At 36.0% G+C, this 21,733-nt stretch overlaps 2 long non-coding RNA genes and 1 other non-coding gene across 8 annotated transcripts in view; 1 reads left to right on the forward strand and 2 right to left on the reverse strand.

The window, feature by feature from the left end:
• Gm17215 (predicted gene 17215) overlaps nucleotides 1-12,726 on the forward strand; it is a 47,573-nt gene extending 34,847 nt beyond the window's left edge. For both annotated transcript variants that reach the window (NR_166536.1, NR_166537.1), the window contains exon 3: nucleotides 12,615-12,726. This is a non-coding gene — a long non-coding RNA (predicted gene 17215). The remainder of the gene's footprint in view (nucleotides 1-12,614) is intronic.
• Nucleotides 4,758-21,733, reverse strand: part of Gm30954 — a 159,680-nt gene continuing 142,704 nt past the window's right edge. For all 5 annotated transcript variants that reach the window (XR_001778740.1, XR_870116.1, XR_870115.1 and 2 more), the window contains 4 exons: nucleotides 19,419-19,509; nucleotides 11,009-11,124; nucleotides 6,395-6,585; nucleotides 4,758-4,804 (listed from right to left, as the gene is read on the reverse strand). This is a non-coding gene — a long non-coding RNA (predicted gene, 30954). The remainder of the gene's footprint in view (nucleotides 4,805-6,394; nucleotides 6,586-11,008; nucleotides 11,125-19,418; nucleotides 19,510-21,733) is intronic.
• On the reverse strand, nucleotides 12,428-12,534 carry Gm26427. The gene has a single exon (XR_003947635.1). It is a non-coding gene; the product is annotated as a U6 spliceosomal RNA (small nuclear RNA).

Below are 21,733 nucleotides of genomic sequence, written 5' to 3' on the forward strand. Positions count from 1 at the left end.
AGCTATCTCAGTTTCTCAAGTCAAATGGTGAGGGAAAAAATGGGATAGACCATCTTTTCTCAGTGCTTTCTTTGAAACTCCTTACAGCCCATTGGAACATTGGGGCAATCCAAAATCCTCTTCTTTATGTCTTCAGGACAGTGTCCTTTTCCAAACAACATTCAATTTAATTTCTCAATCAGCTTGGTGAAGCTGAATAAATTTCTTTAAATTTGCTTTAAAGATCAAATTTTTTGATTAAGATGAGAACTGAACTAATATATAGTTACAAATGTTATGATTTTAAGTGGCAGCTTGACAACATCTTTTAGCAATACAAAAGTTTGCTAAAAAGTTTAGCAGTTATACCAGTAGTGTCTATGACCTTCTGAGTCATGGACCTTCAAGAGGACTATTATCACACTAGCTTCATTCCAACCAAAAATCAGTTAATTACCCAAATAGTATTTTTAATTACTGAATAAGGAGCTGTAAAGATAGCTTAGGGGCTACAAGAAGTTGCTGTACTTAAGTGAGCCCAGGTCTACTCCCCAGCACCCACATGGCATCTCACAACCACTTATAACTCCAGTACCAGATCTGATGTCCTCTTCTGACTTCCATTGGCACCCATTATGTATGTAATACAAAAGCACACAAAAAAGTCAAATAGTAATACCATCTATCCATCCATCTATCTATCTATCTATCTATCTATCTATCTATCTATCTAGATACATATATAGATATATAACTTTTAGAGAAACTGCATATAAAATACCGTCCCTCTAGAGAGAGGTATCTGTAGGTTTGTTGAATTTCTAGAGAACTCATTAGGTTTAATGATAAGGCAAATGGTGTAGGATCAGCTCTGCACCTGCGTATGTGGCTTCTCAAAACTGAAGAATAGTCTGTCACAGAAAGGTCTTCAGAAGGTGCCTGTCCACAGATATACTGTATTCACAACTCTCCTTAAGTGCCCAGTGGAGAAATTTATTCAGCTTCACCAAGCTGATTGAGAAATTAAATTGAATGTTGTTTGGAAAAGGACACTGTCCTGAAGACATAAAGAAGAGGATTTTGGATTGCCCCAATGTTCCAATGGGCTGTAAAGGAGTTTCAAAGAAAGCACTGAGAAAAGATGGTCTATCCCATTTTTTTCCTCACCATTTGACTTGAGAAACTGAGATAGCTTGTTGATGTTTAGTTTCATGAGCACACAACAAGTGTCACTTTTGATTTATGTTAAAACAGCATTGTGTTGATATTTAGAAAACAAATGGTTGTCTTAATTTCTTTAGAAGAAAGGCATGCATAGCTACATTAAGTTAATCTTCAAAAAGTTCATGCTGTTACAACTGAGAGATCTATATGTACTTAGTTCTAGTACATGAAAATGTCAATGCTGTGGGATATCCACAACTGCTTCATTTATAAAATTCTTTCTAGTGACAAAAATGTAATATTTGTGTTTTATATCAACACAAATTCATTCCATCCTAGAAATTACTTACAATCTTGAGAAATCTGAAAGTCAAGCAGCTTAGATTTAGATGAAGAAGACATGTTTGTGGACAAAAGAATACAATAAATTTTAATTTAGCATATCAACTCTGTATTTGTTTTGAGTCATAAGTTGATAAATTGCATTAATATTTTAAGCCTGCATATTATTGTTGATATTTTGTGTGTTTCTAAGTATTGCAATGCTAAATACTGGCTCCTAAGATGCAGCTGTCCCAGGTGAGGAGATCTTCTGGGACAAGCAAGCCCTATACATCAAGTAATGATCTATAATCTTGCTCCTTAAATTAAAACTATTGGTTGAATAAAAATGCCTACATCCTATAGCTGGGCAGTAAGTCGAAGAGAAGTAGGTAGCTTTGGTTGCTTGTCTTGGAGTATGAAGCAGAGACCACGAGGAGAAGAGAGGAAAGGAGAAGAGAGGAGAGGATCCTACAGGGTAGTTGGATCATGAGAATATGGCCATGAGGGTCTGCCAGTTAGCCCAGATGGATCAAGGCAACTTATATCACAGAATTATTGACAGGGAAGTAGAAAAATAACTGAGAAGGTTGATATCTGCCCAACTCTAATGGTATAAGGCTTATTATAAATATAAAGTTTTATGTCTTTTATTTGAGAACTGAATGATCAAAGGGATTAATTGATTAATTGGGATAGAAACTCCCAATTAATTTTCAGTTCACATATTTTATTGTTGTAACAAGCTGCCAATTGAACATAAGAAAAAGCCTCTCATTAACATTTGAAGCTTACATGAGATATACTCATTTATTATAAGTTTACATTAAAATTAGTTTTCATAAACATTGGAAGTACTCACAAGTTTTACTATTGTCTCATAATTTTCTGAAATGTTGAATTCAAATTTTATTTTTCTGTTTATAAAAACAACAACCAAGTTTGGAGATTCAGCCAGCCAGTACCAATGTAAACACCATAGCTCTTCACATGTCAGGTACCAATGCTTGCTGTGGAGCTATCCACATGAAACATTTGCAGATGAAGGCAGCCAAGCTACCTGTGGAGGGTTGTGGCAGGGGGCTAACTGGAATCCCCAGCAATGCAAGAAGATCAGGCAGCAATCCAGGGATTTCCTTGTCATCTACCTACAGGGCATTCATCACCCTAATGGACCGAAAATGAATGTGTTGCTAATCCTAGCAGTGGAAAACCACTGCATTTATTGCTGTGCTCAACCAGGGAAACAAGGTAGTCTTGGGATGAAAATAAAATCCCTAGCAAATAAACAGATGACTGTGGTTTTGTTGAGTTGTAGTTGTTGCATTGATATTACATAATGGATGATATGACATTAGACACCATCTTTTATATACAATGAAATTGCTTGATAACCTTTGTTTTTACAGGTCTTGATGGTCAAATATTTTCAGCTTATTCTCCTAGGCTAAGGCATTCTCTTCTTAGCTTGATTTGACTCTTGTGTCTTCTACAGTAACAGGGAATACTCTTGAATGCATAGGGTCCCTGTGAAGCACAGGCTAGTCTTGGTGCAATCTAGACAGATGTATCCCTCACATGATGATGCACTTCTGTATCTTAGTAACAAACTTCAATTCAATTAGATGGACAAATATTGATGCCCAGGCCCATTATAGAGTTATTCATAGGTGGCAAGCTTTTACCTTTGTAAATAAATGATGAAGTGGCTGTGTACAGATGTTTTTTAAGTACTGTGGGCACACAATGATATAAAAAATATGATCTTTAACCTTGAGGAAATTACAATCTAGATAGGGAAATGATAGCACTGAATACCACTTTTTATGATTTGTTTTCTTGCCAGTGTTATGGACTAAATCTAGGGCCTTGCTCAGGGTTCTACTACTGAGCTACATTCCTGGTCTCTAACTTAAAACATATGAAATCAATTTCATGATAAAGGTGACATATGAGGCTCCTCTACAAATTTTGTTCCTTCCTTAGAAGAATTTTGCAGAAGGAGGTTTTGGGTTTTGTTAAGCCATGTAGCTTATCAACCTTGAGAATAGTTAATGAAAGCTTTAAAGTACAGAAGACGAGAATGTGAGTATGGTGGGCCAAGTCTGAAATGCCAGTACTTTCAAGACTGAGTCAGAAAGACTGTGATTTTGCAACCAGGTTCAGAAATGTAATGACTTCAGGGTTAGCAAGGTTAAGTAGCAGCTCTCTCTCAAAAACAACAGACTCATGAAATCATGAAGCAAGAATGAATGCTCAATAGTCCTTTGCTTTATGTCAGGCTTTTTTCTTTTTCTTTTTTTTTTTTTTTTGAAATTTATGAAAATTTCAAATTCAGGAAGTGTTTTTTTTTTTTTCACATCTACAGCTGCCACTCTGATCTCTGATTTACTGAGCTCTTCATATGTCTTATGTACTTAGAGATAGATGTATGTGTTTAAGGTGAACCAGGGTGACATATCCAACCTGAATTCTCAGTGGCTCTTCTCAAGGCTTGCTTATGTCCCACTTAAGTTACAACTTAATCTTCAGCAGTCAGGGGACAAGCTGAACAAATGTTATTTTCATTGAATCCTGGAGCCTATATTGTGTCCTGTCATTTAACCTAGACTTTTGTTCAGACAAAAAAAAAAGGAAGGTGGAGATTTCATTGTAAGAAGTGATACCACCATTTCAGCTACAAAGTGACCATGACTAACTATGCAGCTCTCCAGGGCTATCCTAGGGACTGGAGTAGTAATTGCTCCTGAAAGTCAGTAAGGATCCACATAAGAACTTACTGACATGCTCAATTCACTTATAATGTCTCCATACTAATGGTGCAGGCACCATGGTATCCCTCAGCTCTGTTAACTCATTAAAATATCCCACACCAGAACACAGAACTAAAGTTGCCACTGGGAACTGATCTATTCAGTCAAATAATAAGAAAAGAAGTGACGAGAATGATGATTTTCTTTTGCAATGTTTTGTATAGATGACATAATTGCACCAGCAATAATAACAATTATTAATTTGCATTAGTTTATTCTGACAACTTCAAAATGTTGATAATACATTCTTATCACACTCACCCCTCTTCCCTCTCTGACCCTCTTCCTCCCCGAATGAACCCCAGTTTTCTCTCACCTCCATCAACAACCTTTCTTCCACTCAATTTCAGGACATTTCACTTTGAAACCCACTGGGTTTAACCAAAGTCAGTCATGCGAGCATGAGGAGCTGAGTGTGAAGCCGCTCCACGGAGGAGGTTTATCACCATTGCTAATTTTTCCTCCTCTTCAGTTCTTCTCACTTCCCTAAGCTCCTCTGGGTGGCCAGGGTATTATGAGCCACATCTCTAAGTAAATTAACATATTTATTTTATTAAAAGCCACTTATTAGCTACTGGTTAATTATTTGCTTAGTATTATGTGATTATTTTATTTGAAAGATTAAGTTATAGTCATCATTTCTGAAATACAAAATATTTTAAAATACACAAATTAATAGTTGTGTTTCTTGCATTGTATCAAGCACAGGTCATGCACAAGTGTGAGTCAATGCTAGTATTAACAAAAGGTAGAAATTAAACAATTATTAAATCACATCAAAGAGGAAATATTTCATTGTATTAATTGTACCTTGGCTTCAAAGTAAGTTAAGAAAATAAAAACTAAAGCAACATGTTTATTTTTGTGGTGAATGTGTGTGTATCTGTGTTTATTGGGATTTTTATCCATGCATGTGAATATGCATTTGGTGGGTTCTGCATACATATGTATGTTTGGTGGGCTGCACAGATTCGTGAATGCTAGAGGAAGACACCAGATGCACTGCTCTATTCCTTTCCATTTCATTCCATGAGACAGAGCCTTTCTATGAAATGAGTGGTACATAGACAGTCAGAAAGCTCCACCCATACCCCTGTCTCTGCCCTGCAGCATTACAGGTATAATTAAGACCACCCTTGTTCTTCACGTGTGTCCTAAAGATCTGCACGTAGATCCTCATGCTTATTCAACAATCTCTGTGCTTTACTGAGTCATCTCCCAATCCGCACATGATCATTTTATTGCAACCAATTTAATGAAAATGTCTCATGTATAAGATTAAATTTCATCTTGCAAACACAAATGTGGCCCCTTGTGGTATTCTGTCTGCCTCATCACATTTAGATTTAAACATACTTAAGGCTCAAATGGTACCATAAAATTACGGAAGCTAGTCAAACCCATGTTCCTAGGCTTTATAAGCATCCTACCATGATGCTTTTTCTACATATATTATTATGTATAAGACTATGCAGTGTTATTTAGATACATAAACCATGTCATCTTTAAAAATATTGTACACTAATTGTACACTTATCTGTGAATTCAGAAGTCCGTAGCTGTGACAGGAGACAATTATGAAATAGTGAGGTTTCAAAAATAACTTTCCAAGACCAACATGTATTATTAGACTGGGGAATAGGTTCAGTAGGTACGGGCCCTTGCTGTGCAAATGTGAGGAGGACCTGCTTTCAACTTTCTGTACCTATGAGAAAGCTACATAAAGCCGTATGCTCTTACACCTCGAGCCTTGAGCCTTGGGAGTGTGGGAGAGGCTGAGACAGGGAGACATTTTGGTCATGACCTCCTGAATAGTTCCAGGTTCAGTGCAACATCTTATTTCAAAAAAGAAAGGGTAAAAAGGGATAGAACTAGACAGCTAAACTTCCTCCTTTGGTTACCACAACCACAGAAAACCACAGTGTGTATAACACATAGACACACACACACACACACACACACACACACCCCACAAAAGATAATGATGAGGAAGATAATTATGATGAAGACAACATTATACATTAATGTTAATTTTTTGGCAGATTAAAATACACATGTGAATTAGAAAAACTCAACCCCAGATAGTGCTGTTTAGATCTTGGACCAATATTACTTACCACTGTTTAAAATTTCTTTGCTGAATTTCCTAATGGATTGATCAATTTTTAGACAGCTTCCTCTTTTCCTAAAAGCTGTACACAGATGATCATTGTCCTAGATTATGTCCAGTTCCCAGAGGACAGAGCTCTCTTCCTTCTTTCTGACTTGTCACTATTATGAGCATTCTTGGCTTGTATGTACAGCCATGCTGGAAATCAGAGTTGTGAAGGGATTAATCAATTGTATATTATGACTCTGGAAGAGTTAGGATACAAAACATACAGTTATGTAATCAGAGAGAAAAAGTATGTGCATGGTAATATATTCTTTGTCACAAAAAGGTAACATTGACAATCCAAAAAGAAATCATTATCAAATACATGTGTAGATACAACAACTTAAAAAAGTAATTTCATGTGGCCTCTATTCATGATTTTATATTACCAGAATGTAATTAGATGCTATTATCTAAAGGGGGAATACCAGACAACTAAGAGTGTACAGCCCTTGTTTTTATTACTAGACACAGGTAGGAAAATCAGTGACACATTGAGATACTGTATTAAGGTTAGTGTTGAAATAAAGATCAATCTGCTTTAACTTGAATGTTAAAGGAAGCCTTTCAAGACGTTAAATACATCCCCATTTTTAACAATAAAGACCACAATTACAAAAAGACCTTGGGCCCCAGAGGGACTAGAAAAACATCCAAAATAGAGACAAAGTGACAGATAAATGGGAAAGAAGAGTGCAGGCGACATGGCTGTGTGGTAAGCTAGAGAAGTGATTTTTGTTGTGTCTGGAACAGAGAAGTCTATCTAGTTTGTCTTATTCTTCAGTGTAGTAAGAGTCACTGAAACTTTGAATGAACAGGACGCATGACCAATATCCATGTTTATAGGTTTGTAGATGATCCCCAATTTGTATACTAAGTCAAGATTTGAAAAGAGAAATCAGGAATTGGTGTTTGCCCATGGGATTGGTGTCAGGGATTCGTGTTTGCCCATGGGATGGGTCCCTTGTTGGGTCAGTTATTGCTTGGCCATTTCCTCAGTCTCTGCTCCTTCCACCATTTCTGCATTTCTTGTAAACAGGATAAATTCTGGATCAAAAGTTTTGTGGGTGGGTCTGTGTCCCTATTGTTCCACTGAGGTTTCTGCCTGGCTACAGTAGGTGTTCTCAAGTTCTATATCCCCACTGCTGTGAGTCTCAGCTAAGATCACTGATTCTTGGTAGCCTCCCCTACTCCAGGTGTCTGGCACTTGCTTCAGATGTTCCTCAAACCCTGACCCCTCACCAATTGCAGACTCCATTCATTCTCATGAGCATCTGGATATCTCCCTTGTTTCTCCCCACATCTAATCCAGAAACACTCTGTTGTTGCTTGTCAGTGGCTGTATTATCTGGCCTCAGAGGGAGAAGTGCCTAGCTCTGTAGAGACTCGATGTGCCAGGGTGGAGAATACCTAGGGAGAACTTATGTTCTCTTGGAGGAGAAGAGGAGAGGGAATGGGGAACTGGTGGGGGGGGATAGTTTGAGTGGAGATAGAAAGAAAGAGAGAGAGAGAAAGAGAGAGAGAATGAGAGAGAGAGAAAGGAAGGAAGGAAGGAAAGAAGGAAGGAAGGAGAAATGAAGAGAAGAAAAAATAAAAAAATGAAAAGAAAAGAAAAAAAGCAAAAAAGAAGAAAAAGGAAGGAGCTAAAGAAAGAGTTGTTACAATACAGGAAAGAGAGGTAAGAGAGGAAAAGAGGAAAAGGTCAACAATGTTCCCATATTTCTGCCAAATTATGAGGATGAGAGAAATACCAAAGCCTATAAATGCCATATATAGAAACATGGCATATAGAGAAAGACAAATGAGGAGGGAATTTAAGGATTTTGATTTTATACATTAAGAATGGAGATTCCTTCAAAGCGTCCCACAGGCAATTAAGAAATTATAACCAAACTTTCAGAACAGAATTCTGAACTAGAGTTATTCAGGAAACATTCACATATGGAATGTTTGTACTAGTAAAGATAGTGATTATATTTTGTGTGAGACAACAATGAACTATGGAATTTTGTTTGCATTTTGTATTCATGATACACTATATAGCAATTAATTTTTGCATTAAGAATTATTTCCATGAGAGTAAGCACTTGAAGGCAAATAAAAGATGTTAATATTGGAGTACTTCAAGTGAATTCTGAAATACTTTTCTACAAAATAGTATTCTGTATGTCATTAAGATGGCTTTAATGTAACTACAAACACATACAAATTAAGAACTGATACCAGGGAATTAAATACATGATGATAGTTCTCAAACATACAAAAGAGAATATCAGGAAGCTGGAATGATAGCTCAGGAAAGTGCTTGGAGGACAAGTACCAGGTCCAGATCTTGACTCCAAAACCCACATTCATAACCTGGACATTTTAGGCTTAATGCAAATCAGTCCTGAAGAGACAAAAACAGGCGGATCCATCCAGCTTTCAGGCATGTTCACCAAGCCTAATGTGTGAGATTCCAACCAAATGAAAGACTGTATTCCAAAGCACAAAGTAGACTGAACTTGAGGAATAACACCCAAGTATAACATGTGGACTCCAAGTGTGCACTAACACACACAAAAGCACATGACTATGCACAGGTAAATGCAAATGCACACAAGAATAACAAGTTTAATAGAAATCAGTTATTAATGAAACTTCATTTTTATCAAACAGCTAAAACATCTTATAGTACTGATTTTTAAGCTTTCTTTTCCATAAATACTCTGAAAGATCAACATATTAAAAACAGGAGAAAGGAACTGAATTACAGCAAAATAGTTATTGTTTTTCTACAGAATATAGAGTACTTTCATTAGCTAAAATATTACAGTAAAAATAAAATCACTTATAAGACAGAAAATATAATTATATTATGTATTCCTACTAAAACATATTTTAAATGATAAAATGATTAGGTCAGAATATGGATTATTCTTCAAAAATGAATGTAAACATAATGAGCTATAATTTAATATTATAAGAGACAATGTTGGTTAATGTTTATCTTGAGTAAATTAATCATTCCTATCTCTGAATTGTGAAAATGCATTACATTATGGAAGACCTAGTTTAAGACTTTTGTAAGGTGCTCATAAAAATAGCAAAGCTAAATTAACTTAATAAATGCTTAAGTATCATATTACATTATTTAGTGCCTCCAATAAGTATCAGCTCAAATGGATTTGTCACTCTAGGAAACAAACTTCTGGGTGTGTCTTAGAAGATATTTACAAGTGGTTTAACTGAGGAAGGAAAATACTCCCCGAGTATGGAAATTCTGGTTGTTTACATGGGAATGCCCCTCCAACCCCCCTCAAGTGGTTCTTAACCTGTGAATCTCGACCCTCTTGCAGGTCAAATGACCCTATCATGTGGGTCATCTAAGAGTGTTGGAATGTTTATAGACATTTACATTATGATTCATAATAGTAGCAAAATTACACTTATGAAGTAGCAATGAAATAATCTAACAGTTGAGAATTACCACAACACAAGGGACTGTATTAAAGTGTCTCAGCATTAGGAAGGTTGAGAACGACTGCCCTCCACTCTAGTATGTGAGTATTTAGGAAAGACTGAGGAGGAGACGTGTCAGGTTCTAAAAGCTCATGTCATTCCCACTTAGCATTCCCTGCCTTCTGCTTTTAGATCAAGATATAAGTTCCCAGATACTACTCCACTGCCATGGCCAGTTGTTCACTGTTCTGATGGTCATGGACACATGAATCTGTAAGCTCGAAATAACTTCTTTCTTTGATAAGTTGCTTTGGTCATAATATCTTATCACAGCAATAGAAATATAACTAAGATAGGCACCATGATCACAAGGGCTGTGATATCAAGGTGAATAAAAGTGTTAAAAGGAGCTTCTTCATGCCCTGTTTTATGTTTCCTCATCACCCCAGATGTGGGAAGTCTCATTGCAGTTTTCTGCCATTGCAAGTTGTACCATACTCTTCCTGCCATAATGAGCACCCTCTCTTGAACTGTGGGCAAGGCAAACACTTCTCCTAGTACATTGCTTCCTCTCAGGCATTTAGGCAAATAATAACAGAAGTATCTAACACAAATAGATCTTTTCATTGAAAATTGGATAGTATGGTATTCTACAATATTTTATTTTATTAAGCATCATCCATTTAATTATGTGCATATGTTTGTGTGTCTGTGTATGGACATGAGTACAAATGCCAGTAGAAGGCAGAGAAAACCATCAGTTACCCTGGAGCTAGAGTTGCAGGAGATTGTCAGCCTCCTGATATGGTGGAGAGAAGCCAAACTTGGTTCCTTTGAAAGGTTAAGAGCATCACTGGCTCTTAATCTTTGTTCCATCTCCCCAGCCACTCTGCAAACTTTTAGTGGATGTGTATCACTAATCCAGTACTGCAAATAATGCTTAAAAATGAATGTCATATGTTACTTCAGATAATCCACTTTTCTGATTCATAGTGAATAAACATGTTAATGTTTTATATTATGAAATGTGCTATTTGATTCTACAAATTCAACATGAAAACAAATATAGAAATATAAATACTTGTCTAAAGATTGTGTGGATATGTTAGTCATCTCTATCTTTATGTCAAAATACCTGAGATAAACATCGTAGGAAGTTTGTTTGCAGACGTTTTACTTCAAGGTCTCTTAGTCTCCTTGTTTTTGGACTTGTGGTGACCCAGAACAGAAGTGATTGGTACAGAAAAGTTGCTTAAATCATGGCATCCAGGAAGCAAAAACAGAAAGGAAGGGGCAGATATAAATATCCTTTTTAAGGGCACATCCTCCATTCCTTACTTTCCGCAACAGAAATCTTACTCTTAAATATTTTACTGTGTCCTCAATCAACATCAGCTAGAGATCAAGTTTTGAAATATCAGATTCACCATATGTTTAGCAACCAACCCCTTACAATGGCCACACTTTATATATCTTATCAATGGCGCAAAGTATTTTTATAATTCCCTTAAACTACTTAGATGAAGTTTGTATTGTTTAGCTGTTTAGATAAAGCTATGAAAACTCTAAGTATATGTGCCTGTTAGGGTTTATAAGTTTTGTTTTGTTTTGTTTGTTTTTTTGTTTGTTTGTTTGTTTGTTTGTTTGATTTTTGAGACAGGGTTTCTCTGTGTAGCCCTGGCTGTCCTGGAACTCACGTTGTAGACCAGGTGGCCTCAAACTCAGAAATCCACCTGCCTCTGCCTCCCAAGTGCTGGGATTAAAGGTGTGTGCCACCACAGCAAGGGTTTATACGTTTCTCTCACATTGTTAAGTCCTCCATTTTATCTTTTTTTTTTTTTTTTTTTTTTTTCACCTGTGAGCCTTCATGGGAAAACTGGCTCAACTACGATAAACAAACAAACAAGCAAGCAACAAAAATTCCCAGAAAGCAATTGAAACACCTCGAAAGGCCTCCATGACAGGCTGCCTTAGCCACAAAGGGTTCTCCATGTAGATGTGATTCTATTTTCAACACCTAACATTTTATTTAGATTGCAGAATATTCAAGAACCATGTGTTGAACTACTAACTGATAGGCAGAGCTAGAAGAATCAGATGGGGCCCAGAAAACCCAGACAGAAGATTTGCCTAAAAACACAGGAAGTATGTTGAGTCTCTGAAAACATGGCAGGCAAGACCTTGAAGGTTCAATGTCCTTTTGGATCATTCAGTAGGTGGCTTCTACTTATGGCTGTGACATTTTCTGTCTTGATGAGGCTCCTGTAAGCAATGTCCATCCCATCCAAGTTCCTAAAAGATGACTTTCCTCTTCACTATGTCCTAAGAAATCCTGCGTGAAGGCAGGCCTATTGCCTTTTCCACACCAGTAGATGACAGCAGGAAACAAACAAACAAACAAACAAACAGAAAAAAACAAAACACTGGCCTACTAATCCATCAAACATGTCCGTCACATTTCCTTTGACTCATAACATTACAGGAGGTAGGGAGAACCTTCAGAAAGGTACCACTCAAATGCTTCAACAATGCTGGATGGTGGAACACTAATAAAAAAAATATGGAACGCTTCACGAATTTGCGTGTCATCCTTGCGCAGGGGCCATGCTAATCTTCTCTGTATCGTTCCAATTTTAGTATATGTGCTGCCGAAGCGAGCACCTCCATTTTATCTTAAAGATGGATCAAAAGTACCAGTTTTTAATCATATAGTTCTTCATAACTGTCTTTTCTATTTACAGATGAATGGTGTAGAAGTCATGTTTCCATGATGCTCTGAGATTTTATCCATCACCATGAAAGAACATACCCAGTATACCCTACTGTCTAAAGTAAATAGACAGTGACAAGTGAGTCCATGTCCAGGGTGTTTATTTAAAAATGAATAAAACAAGCATAAGCACTTTGTAGGGCTATCTGTAAATGCCCAGTAACCTGTATGCATCCATTGTAAAACTGACTCGGGCATCACACTTTTACTAGCAGTGTCCTGTTTTGTCCTAGGCAGGTAGGACTAAGATATCTCTTTTCTATTAAAAGTTAAGTTAAACACAAATTATTCAAAAGAAAGTAGTGGCCCAAGCTTGTTTGTAACCACTTGGTTCAAATAAATACTAAAACATGTATGAACTCTAAGAAGATGAAAACCATGCAGGTCTCTGGTATCCTGGCTAGCTCAGAAGTGAACATGACACAGCTGGGAGTTACCTGAGGGGAGAAGTCTCTAAGGAAAGACCATGTCTTGATTTTTAACTAATGTAGGAGCGGCATAGGCCAATTTGGGATGGTTCATCTTTAGGAATATGGTTCTGAACTTAAAAAGAAAGTAACTTTAATATGGGTTGGTGAACATGTCAGAAAGTAACATTCTTCCAGGGTTTTTGCTTCAAGTTCTTCTTTGAATTACTGTTATGACTTCCCTCAGTGAGGGACTCTGGCATGGAGGTTTTAGCCAAATAAATCTTTTCCTCACTTAAACTGATTACATAGCATTTTATCACATCACAAAAGAGGAAACTAGACCTTTACATAACAATAAATCTAAATAAAGAGTCTTGTAATCAGGTTGCTTCAGATTAATAGCTAATGATGCCTCCTTCACCTCCTTAACACTAAGAGAAACTTCCAATTTGACACTGGTATTATAATATGCTCTATGAAGTAACAGAAATGGTTAAGACCCATCTTAAAAACAAAAGTCACTGCAAGCATAATGGCTGAGCTTTAAATAGATAATTCCTAGTTCCTGACAGATTTTGAATACCTGAATAAAATCAGAAATGAGGCTGTTGTCTGGTTTACCTTCCACAAAGGTTCCAGGAAAGAGAAAGTATACTTCCAAAGTATGTTTGCAGTATGTTGAGCCTGTGGTCCATAAACCAGAGCCTTTGAGTAACCTCTGGCTACCATCTACTCAAGAAATGCTAATTGGAAACAGCCATGCCCCTTTAACATCATCACGGAATGTTTTGAATTGTAACAACAAAGGTAAAATATTCTAAACTAAGAATGTATATCTGTAACTCTTCTTACTGGTATGACATTGTACTCTACAGAAAGAGCTTGAAAGATGAAAGAAAAGAAAAGAAAAGAAAAGAAAAGAAAAGAAAAGAAAAGAAAAGAAAAGAATTATTTGGCCTGAGAGATAAAGAGGGAGTATAATATATCATGGTGGTATGACATGGAATCAGATGTGTAAAAGATCTGATCACAATTCATTGAGGTGTTTTATCATACCCACAGGAAACAGAAAAAAATAAAAGCTGCTATTTAGCTCAATTTCTTCTTCTTTTTTTTTTTTCTTTTTAATTCAGTTTGAGAACCCAACCCATGTAATGGTACTACCTACATTTAGTAGCTCTTGGCTCTTTTATCAAACCTTTCTTGAAGCTCCCTATAAGTATGTCTCTCCTAGATGAGTCTAGATACTGTTATGCAGCAGGAATAATGTGCTCATGGGGTAAAAACATAAATCCTAAATCATTTTTCTTTTGCTTTATGCATAAATCATTTGAACTATTCTACTCTGTGTGTGTGTGTGTGTGTGTGTGTGTGTGTGTGTGTGTGTATTTAAATGTTTGCAGAGTAAATACTTTGGCCAGTATTTTTCTATATATAATTATGACTATTTAGAGAAGTAATGACTCTCTCTTTTGAAAATTGATGGTCTTAAAGTACACTATCAAGAACAGCTTTCACCCTCTACAAAATCACTTGCTCGCAAATCAAGTGAGTAACTTATAAATAGCACAACATATTCAGGCAGGAAGGAGGAATTCATGAAGATGACATCAGTCACTCATAAATTTTGTCAACAAATGCATAGTAAATCACACAGACTCTGTCTATAGAATCTATTTTGAGTTAAGAACATTTTTCTGTTCTTGTGTAGAATAAACTACAGTGCAGAGACTGATATTGCCTTACCTGTCAGGCATATCTGAAATTATATTTGTGCTAAATGATACAAAAAAGAAGTGTGGTACTTGAATAGCTTTTTAAGGAGGAACCCTTCACATACCTGTATGAGTCAGATATGAAAGAGGAATGCAAGGAACAGCAGAATAAGTTCTACACTGAGGTTGTAGACTGCAAAAGAATGGTAACTCACAGCAGAGAGCATGTCAGGACTGTATCTCATGTACACAGGCATTTAGGGGGCAAGTGGTGAAAGTTTCAAAGCTGATGGTGCATTTCTCTGGATCAAAGCCATTTGTTAGTTATTCTTTGTATTTTTATAATTTTTCAAAGTGGATGAAAAAACTCATTTTCATGGTCAATAGACACCATATAACACTAAATGTAGATAATTTTATTTTCCTTGTCACTGTGCTGCTTAAAAGGTTAAATAATTAAACCATAAATAACTTCAAAATGAGAAAAAATACAAACCTCTAAATAATAATAGAAATAAGATGATGAGTATATTATTGGAATACCTAACATTTGTAGTTCTATATTAGTGGTGTAGTCCTAACAGGGTCAAAGACATAAAAATTTAAGGCAGTGGAAAGTGACTTAGAAGACAAGTCTGATACACACACATATGTATGCACACTCACATGTATGCACACATACACACACACACACACACACACACACACACACACACACACACACACATACACCCATGCACACACATTAGTTTCAAGGCCCCACACTCCAGCTCTATCTTCAGGCAGCACACGGATCTGCAAACAACTAATACATAGATAGGGATTTCTTAGAATCCTTTAAGTTATTCAGGTGACACTTTTCTTGCACACAGTCTTGGTCATGATAATATTTTCAGGGTAAAAAATAAATTTAAGTTGGGATTCATTCAATGCCGAAATCTAAACAACCACCCCAACCTTTGGAGAGAAGATAGAATACATAATGCTGAACTAGCATCATTTGTTGCATGGTTATAAAAACTAAAGTATATTTTTATAAATAGTGGATTTTGAAAATTCCAAAATGTTTGAAATAATCAAAATAGGCAGACTCAATAAATTTCTATCACCCATTTTAATCTTGAAAAAATCATTAATCTACAGCAATAGAAAACTAGGAGAGGGGCCTAGTCCACATAGTTCCTCCACCAACCTACACATAATTCAAAAAACAACCTTCTTGCTTACTTGCTTGTTATTTCATATTATTTTGAGATGTTCACTATCATAGATATAACTATATATCTTCTCACCGATTTTTTAAATTTTAATGTAAACACAGGAAAAAAAACATAACTCATAGAAGTTCAAACAAACTCTTTTTATGTATGTTACTGATCTTGAACACACACACACACACACACACACACACAAATATCCAAATGGAAGATAATAAGACCATCTTTAGGATTTGTTTTGCCTTACTATTTTCTTTTGCCACAGGATAAAAATATCCACCAATTTCCTGAGGTCATTATTGATCAATAGGCACATGACCTCTGAAAGCCCTATAAGTGTTAAGAGGTATTTTTAGGTCATCTTTCCTATTTTCAAAAGTCAGCCTGAGGAGATTCTCAGTAAAAAAGAACAAATGATACTTTGAAAGAAATTGTTCAATGCTGAGAGAAAAAAATCACAGTCTCTGTGTATAAAAGGCTGTGTGATATTTTTGTGCTATGTAGATAAAGAATATTTTATTTTAATTGTTTGAGTGATATATATATACCTCTCCTAGCAAACATCAAACCTCCCCCAAATCAACAACAACAACAACAACAACTCACTAAGGATGTGACATGGAACCTCACTCTACTTATATCCCCTGATACATGCTAGAGTTTTGGCTTACATCAGGTTTCAGTGTTGTGTATACAGTCATAACCAATGGAAAGAAAAATGAAATGTTTAGGTAAAAATATTGACATAAAATCAATCATTTCTGAAATTAGGTAACCGAGAATAAGGCAAGGGATAGGCATTCTCTTTCATATATCAATAACTAGCATTGGATCCTTAGATACCTCTTTCAAATTGGAAAATTGTGGAAGGAAAGGAACTGGAAGGTGGTCAGTCATAGTGGGTTAAACACTATGGTGGGCAATTAGGGGAAGGAAAAAATATAAATATTTTTCAATAGATAATACAGAAAGTAAGAACTAATGAATCTTAAGCATACCTATATCAGTAAGAAAATTCAACTGTAAACTCTGACTTCACTATTGAACTTCATACTTATTTATTGAGATTACAATATAAATATACAATCTCTCTTCCCTTTTATTCCTTCTTGTCTTTCAAATTCAATATATACATATATTACTATGAACCTGTTTGAGCTTTGTTGTTTTTCAAACCTCACATGCTGACTGTGTGGCTTGAGTTTTAGTCTCAGTACATATTAGAAGGCATAGAACATACACTCCTTTATAGTTGATAATCTACTCAACATGTCCAACTTGAGGACCCACAAGGAAGGAGTAGAGACCTTGGTAAAGTCGGGCAATAATTTCACAGCCCTGGTATAGGGATCTACTTTCTGTATCCATAACAATCTCCAAATTGATGCTGCTGAGAGTTCATGGGCTACCATTGTAGACTCAAATAAAAGTCTCAATACACTATCCACTTTTCAATGTACTGTCATTTCTCCTAAAATCTGCCCTTTTTTATTTATTATCTTTGTATACTTTTATGTTAAATGGTCATACTCTGCAGCCTGAATCATTTTACTTATAATTTCAAGGTTTTCATTCATTATTATTTTAATAATTTTTCTAGCCTATAACACAAATAACTTCAAATTTCATTTAAAAAACAATTAGCCAATACAAAACAAGGTTATAAAGAAAACCCATTTGACATAGAATTTCTCATGAACTTTATAAACCATAGAAAGAAGCTTTTGAAATAAAAAAAAACTCAAAAAAGTTTAATCTAATCTCTGAACAAGACTGTAATCTTTGGGCTGTAATCATGAAATTAAAGCACCTTAGAAAAGTCATTCAACCATGTAAATATAAATTTGAGGAGAGATGGGTTAGCAGGAAGTTCAGGTGAGAATTAATACTGATCTATAGTTAGAAACTACCACCACCACCACAGTGTTTATCATCTCTAAAATATCCTGTAACTTTTGATGCTGATTTCCACAGCTTGGTGGATGAAAGTTTTAGAAATGAATACTGATGTCCCAGTTTAGGTCTGTATCCACAAAACAGAGCACATGCAAATATTGCCCCATCTAGAATGCCACACTGGACCAGCAAGGAGATGCTCCATTAGGCTTCACACCATTGGACTTCCCACACAAGGATATTTCACTGACAAAAATGGGTGAGGATGCGTTCCCAGAAGAATGTCCCAACTGTCTCCTAAGCACAGATGATCAAATAATCTGCTAAGACACACAGCTAGGAAATGATTGTCATTAAACAAATACTACAGGAGACACACTGTTTAAGCAAAAAGAGTCTCAATTATAGACACCTGCCTAAATGTTACAAGATGTAGTTTTGTGTTTAAATAAAACTGTCATATGTAAGACATTGAATGAGATTCATTATGTTTTTGGTAACAATTACAGAATAAACAAGTGCTGTATTTTCCTTTGATACATTTCACCCATCACAAACAATTATCTAATTGTGTAAGGGTTGGACCCTGGGGTAGAGTGTGGCTGGTCTGTTTTTATAGCTCTTTACTTATTCCAGATCTGTTGAAGGAATATTGCCTCAGTGGTTGTTAAATAAATATCATTTGTACATAAAGCAAATAGTAGCATCATTTAAAATAATAGCAATAAAAATTGAGTATATTTCTGTTTGTGTATGTGTTTTGGTAGTTTCCTGCTTAAACAGAAAAACTTACTTGTCTTTACCATGTCTCTTTATTTAAATTATTTCTTAATGTTGTAAAGGCCTTAGAATTAATCAGCTCCATCTGGGGACACAAAAGACATGACACAGAGAACAAAAAAAGTCTGAGGACAAAACTCCGCTTCCTTTCACAGGCAGTGAGGAAAATTAGTGTCATCACTAGGTTGAAGACATAAAGAGACTCAAAATTAAAAATCCTTTGAATGCTTCCAACAAGATTCCTATAATCAACTGAAAGATAAGTAATGATCAGAGCCCGTTAAAACAGTATTGTTCGCTCCATTAGAGCTGTTTAAACGTACCCTACTATTCACCAGAAATTATACAAGATTACCACAGAAACCATGCTATTGTTTCAGTAAGGCACCCAGATGTTTTAAGGATGACTCTCTCCACCAACCTAAGGTTAAAAGCGAAGGTACAAAACAGCTGCAGTCATAAACTTTAATTGCCAGGCATGCTCTACCACAAAGGTGCTCAACTGTCCTGACAAACAGATTTATTCTGAAGAACTGGTTAGAGATAGACTTGAGATATTATGAGTAGTACATGCTACAATGGGAGATTTCTTGCTAAGTGGAATCAAATTTTGTAGAATCTTTCAAATGAATTCTTTCAGAGACCTTACTAAATGTATATGGTATCTGTTAAACTTCTAAATATATCTTTTCCCCATAGACCATGCTAGTCCAGATCTAGTAGGATGGGTGTTAAGACACATACACTTTGAACATACCTCATGACTGTTCTCAGGGTTGCCCAATACTGATTTTGCATTAGTGGAGCATGGCTGGGAGGAGATAGGTTGGCATAGTTATTCTTGCTATCTGAAGAGAAAATAATTATTAGTGACATTTTAGAAAACAATTTCTATTACCCATTTTGGAAATGTTTTATTTTCTAGATACCTCTGTGTACTGGCTGATTTTGTGTGTCAACTTGACACAAGCTGAGGTTATCACAGAGAAAGGTGCTTCAGTTGTGGAAGTACCTCCATGAGATCCAGCTGTAAGGCATTTTCTCAATTAGTGATCATGCAGGAAGGCCCCTTGTGGGTGGGACCATCTCTGGGCTGGCAGTCTTGGGTTCTAAAAGGGAACAAGCTGAGCAAGCCAGAGGAAGCAATCCATTAAGTAACATCTCTCCATGGCATCTTCATCAGCTCATGTTTCCTTAACCTGATTGAGTTCCAGTCTGGACTTCCTTTGGTGATGAACAGCAGTGTGGAAGTATAAGTTGAATAAACCCTTTCCTCCCCAACTTGCTTCTTGGTTATGATGTTTGTGCAAGAATAGAAACCATGACTAAGACAATCTGCCTCAGCATCAAGTCAAGACCAAGACTGTGATGAAGATGCAAAGTCAGGGGAGGTCCTTCAGCTAAACCTGTTGCCTAGAGTTATGTAGTTCAAATCAACCAAACAAGCTTAGGCTAAAACACAAGAACACTTGTGTCAAAACAAACTTCACAGTCAGCGTGTGTTTAGTTTTAGATGTTTTGGAAAGTGAATAGTAAATGTAGTCTTGGAATCAAGGTTTTCAGTATTCAAAAGTAATAGGTCTCAAATAGGCCTTGAAACTGTAAATTCCATGAATTACATCCAATTGGTCTGACTTTATAAATAAATGAAGACTTGACTTCATTTGAAGAATTGTGATACAGAGTATCAAGAAGGGTTTAGTACAATGATCAACAGTGATGTTAAGTGCTTAGACAAGTTTGTTTTTTTTAGCAGTACTGTACCAGGTTGTATGTAATATTTCAGTGTGAAGAATATGTGAGCCTTTCAGGAAATAAATAGCTTGCAGTGAACTTCAACTATCTGCATCTTCTCAGGAAACAACGACAATGCTGGTGTCTGAGTTTTGTAGCCTTCGGATCTTTATAATTCTGTTTCTAGACACTGAGTTTGTTAAAGTGTCTTTTATTTGTGCTCTCAGGTTCTAAGAGATGTGAATGAATTGGTGGTGGTGGTGGAAATTGTTTGTTATTGACTACTTAACCACTCTGCTAGTTTCTAAGTTAATTTTTTGTGATATTGTTGTTAGAGTCTATACAGGAGAACATGGAATGTATTTCTTTATGTATCTGGATTGTTTCACCTATACTTACCTGCAAGTTCACCCACATTTTCAAAATTATAAAATTTTATTTCTACTTTGTGACTAACTAATGCTCCATTTGACATACATATGGTTGATATTTTGCCTAGTTATTCATCCCTGGGTGCTATAATTGATGATTAGTCTTATTCAATCAAGCCAAAGTAGCTTGTTAATTCAAGGGTAGCATTAATTTTATTCATTTTGTATTTCAAGATTTATTTTCATTTAATATGTGAGTGTTTTCCTCTGTATGTTGGTACACTCCATGCCTGTCTGGTATCCAAAAAAGGGTCAGAAGAGTGTATTAGATCACTTTTGTTTCACAATTTTTCTTTTTCTAAGTAGGAGTTAGACTTTTTAAGTTTGGCTATCGATTAAATTTTTAAAAAATTTAAGAATGAATAAGATATTCAGAATATGCCAAAGCCTATTCCTCAATTTTTTGAATATATTTTATTTAGCTCCAAAGTAATTGTTGCATTAAATCATGGAAGTTAAGTTTAACAATTCAATGAAATACTTGAACAACTTTACATACCAGTTAAGCAATTGTATTTGATGTATACCCAAAGCAGTGTGGAAATTGTAAAAGAAAACCTTCCCATAAGTTAAATAAATAAGTAAAAATGCATGATTGTCTTAGTCAGGGTTTCTATTCCTGCACGAACATCATGACCAATAAGCAAGTTGGGGAGAAAAGGGTTTATTCAGCTTACAATTCCATACTGCTGTTTATCACCAAGGATGTCAGGACTGGAACTCAAGCAGGTCAGGAAGCAGGAGCTGATGCAGAGGCCATGGAGGGATGTTCTTTACTGGCTTGCTTCCCCTGGCTTGCTCAGCCTGCTCTCTTATAGAACTCAAGACTCCCAGCCCAGAGATGGCACCACCCTCAAGGGGCCTTTCCCCCTTGATCACTAATTGAGAAAATGCCTTACAGTTGTAT

This window comes from Mus musculus, chromosome 8, assembly GCF_000001635.26.
Source record: "Mus musculus strain C57BL/6J chromosome 8, GRCm38.p6 C57BL/6J".
Lineage (NCBI taxonomy): Eukaryota > Metazoa > Chordata > Mammalia > Rodentia > Muridae > Mus > Mus musculus.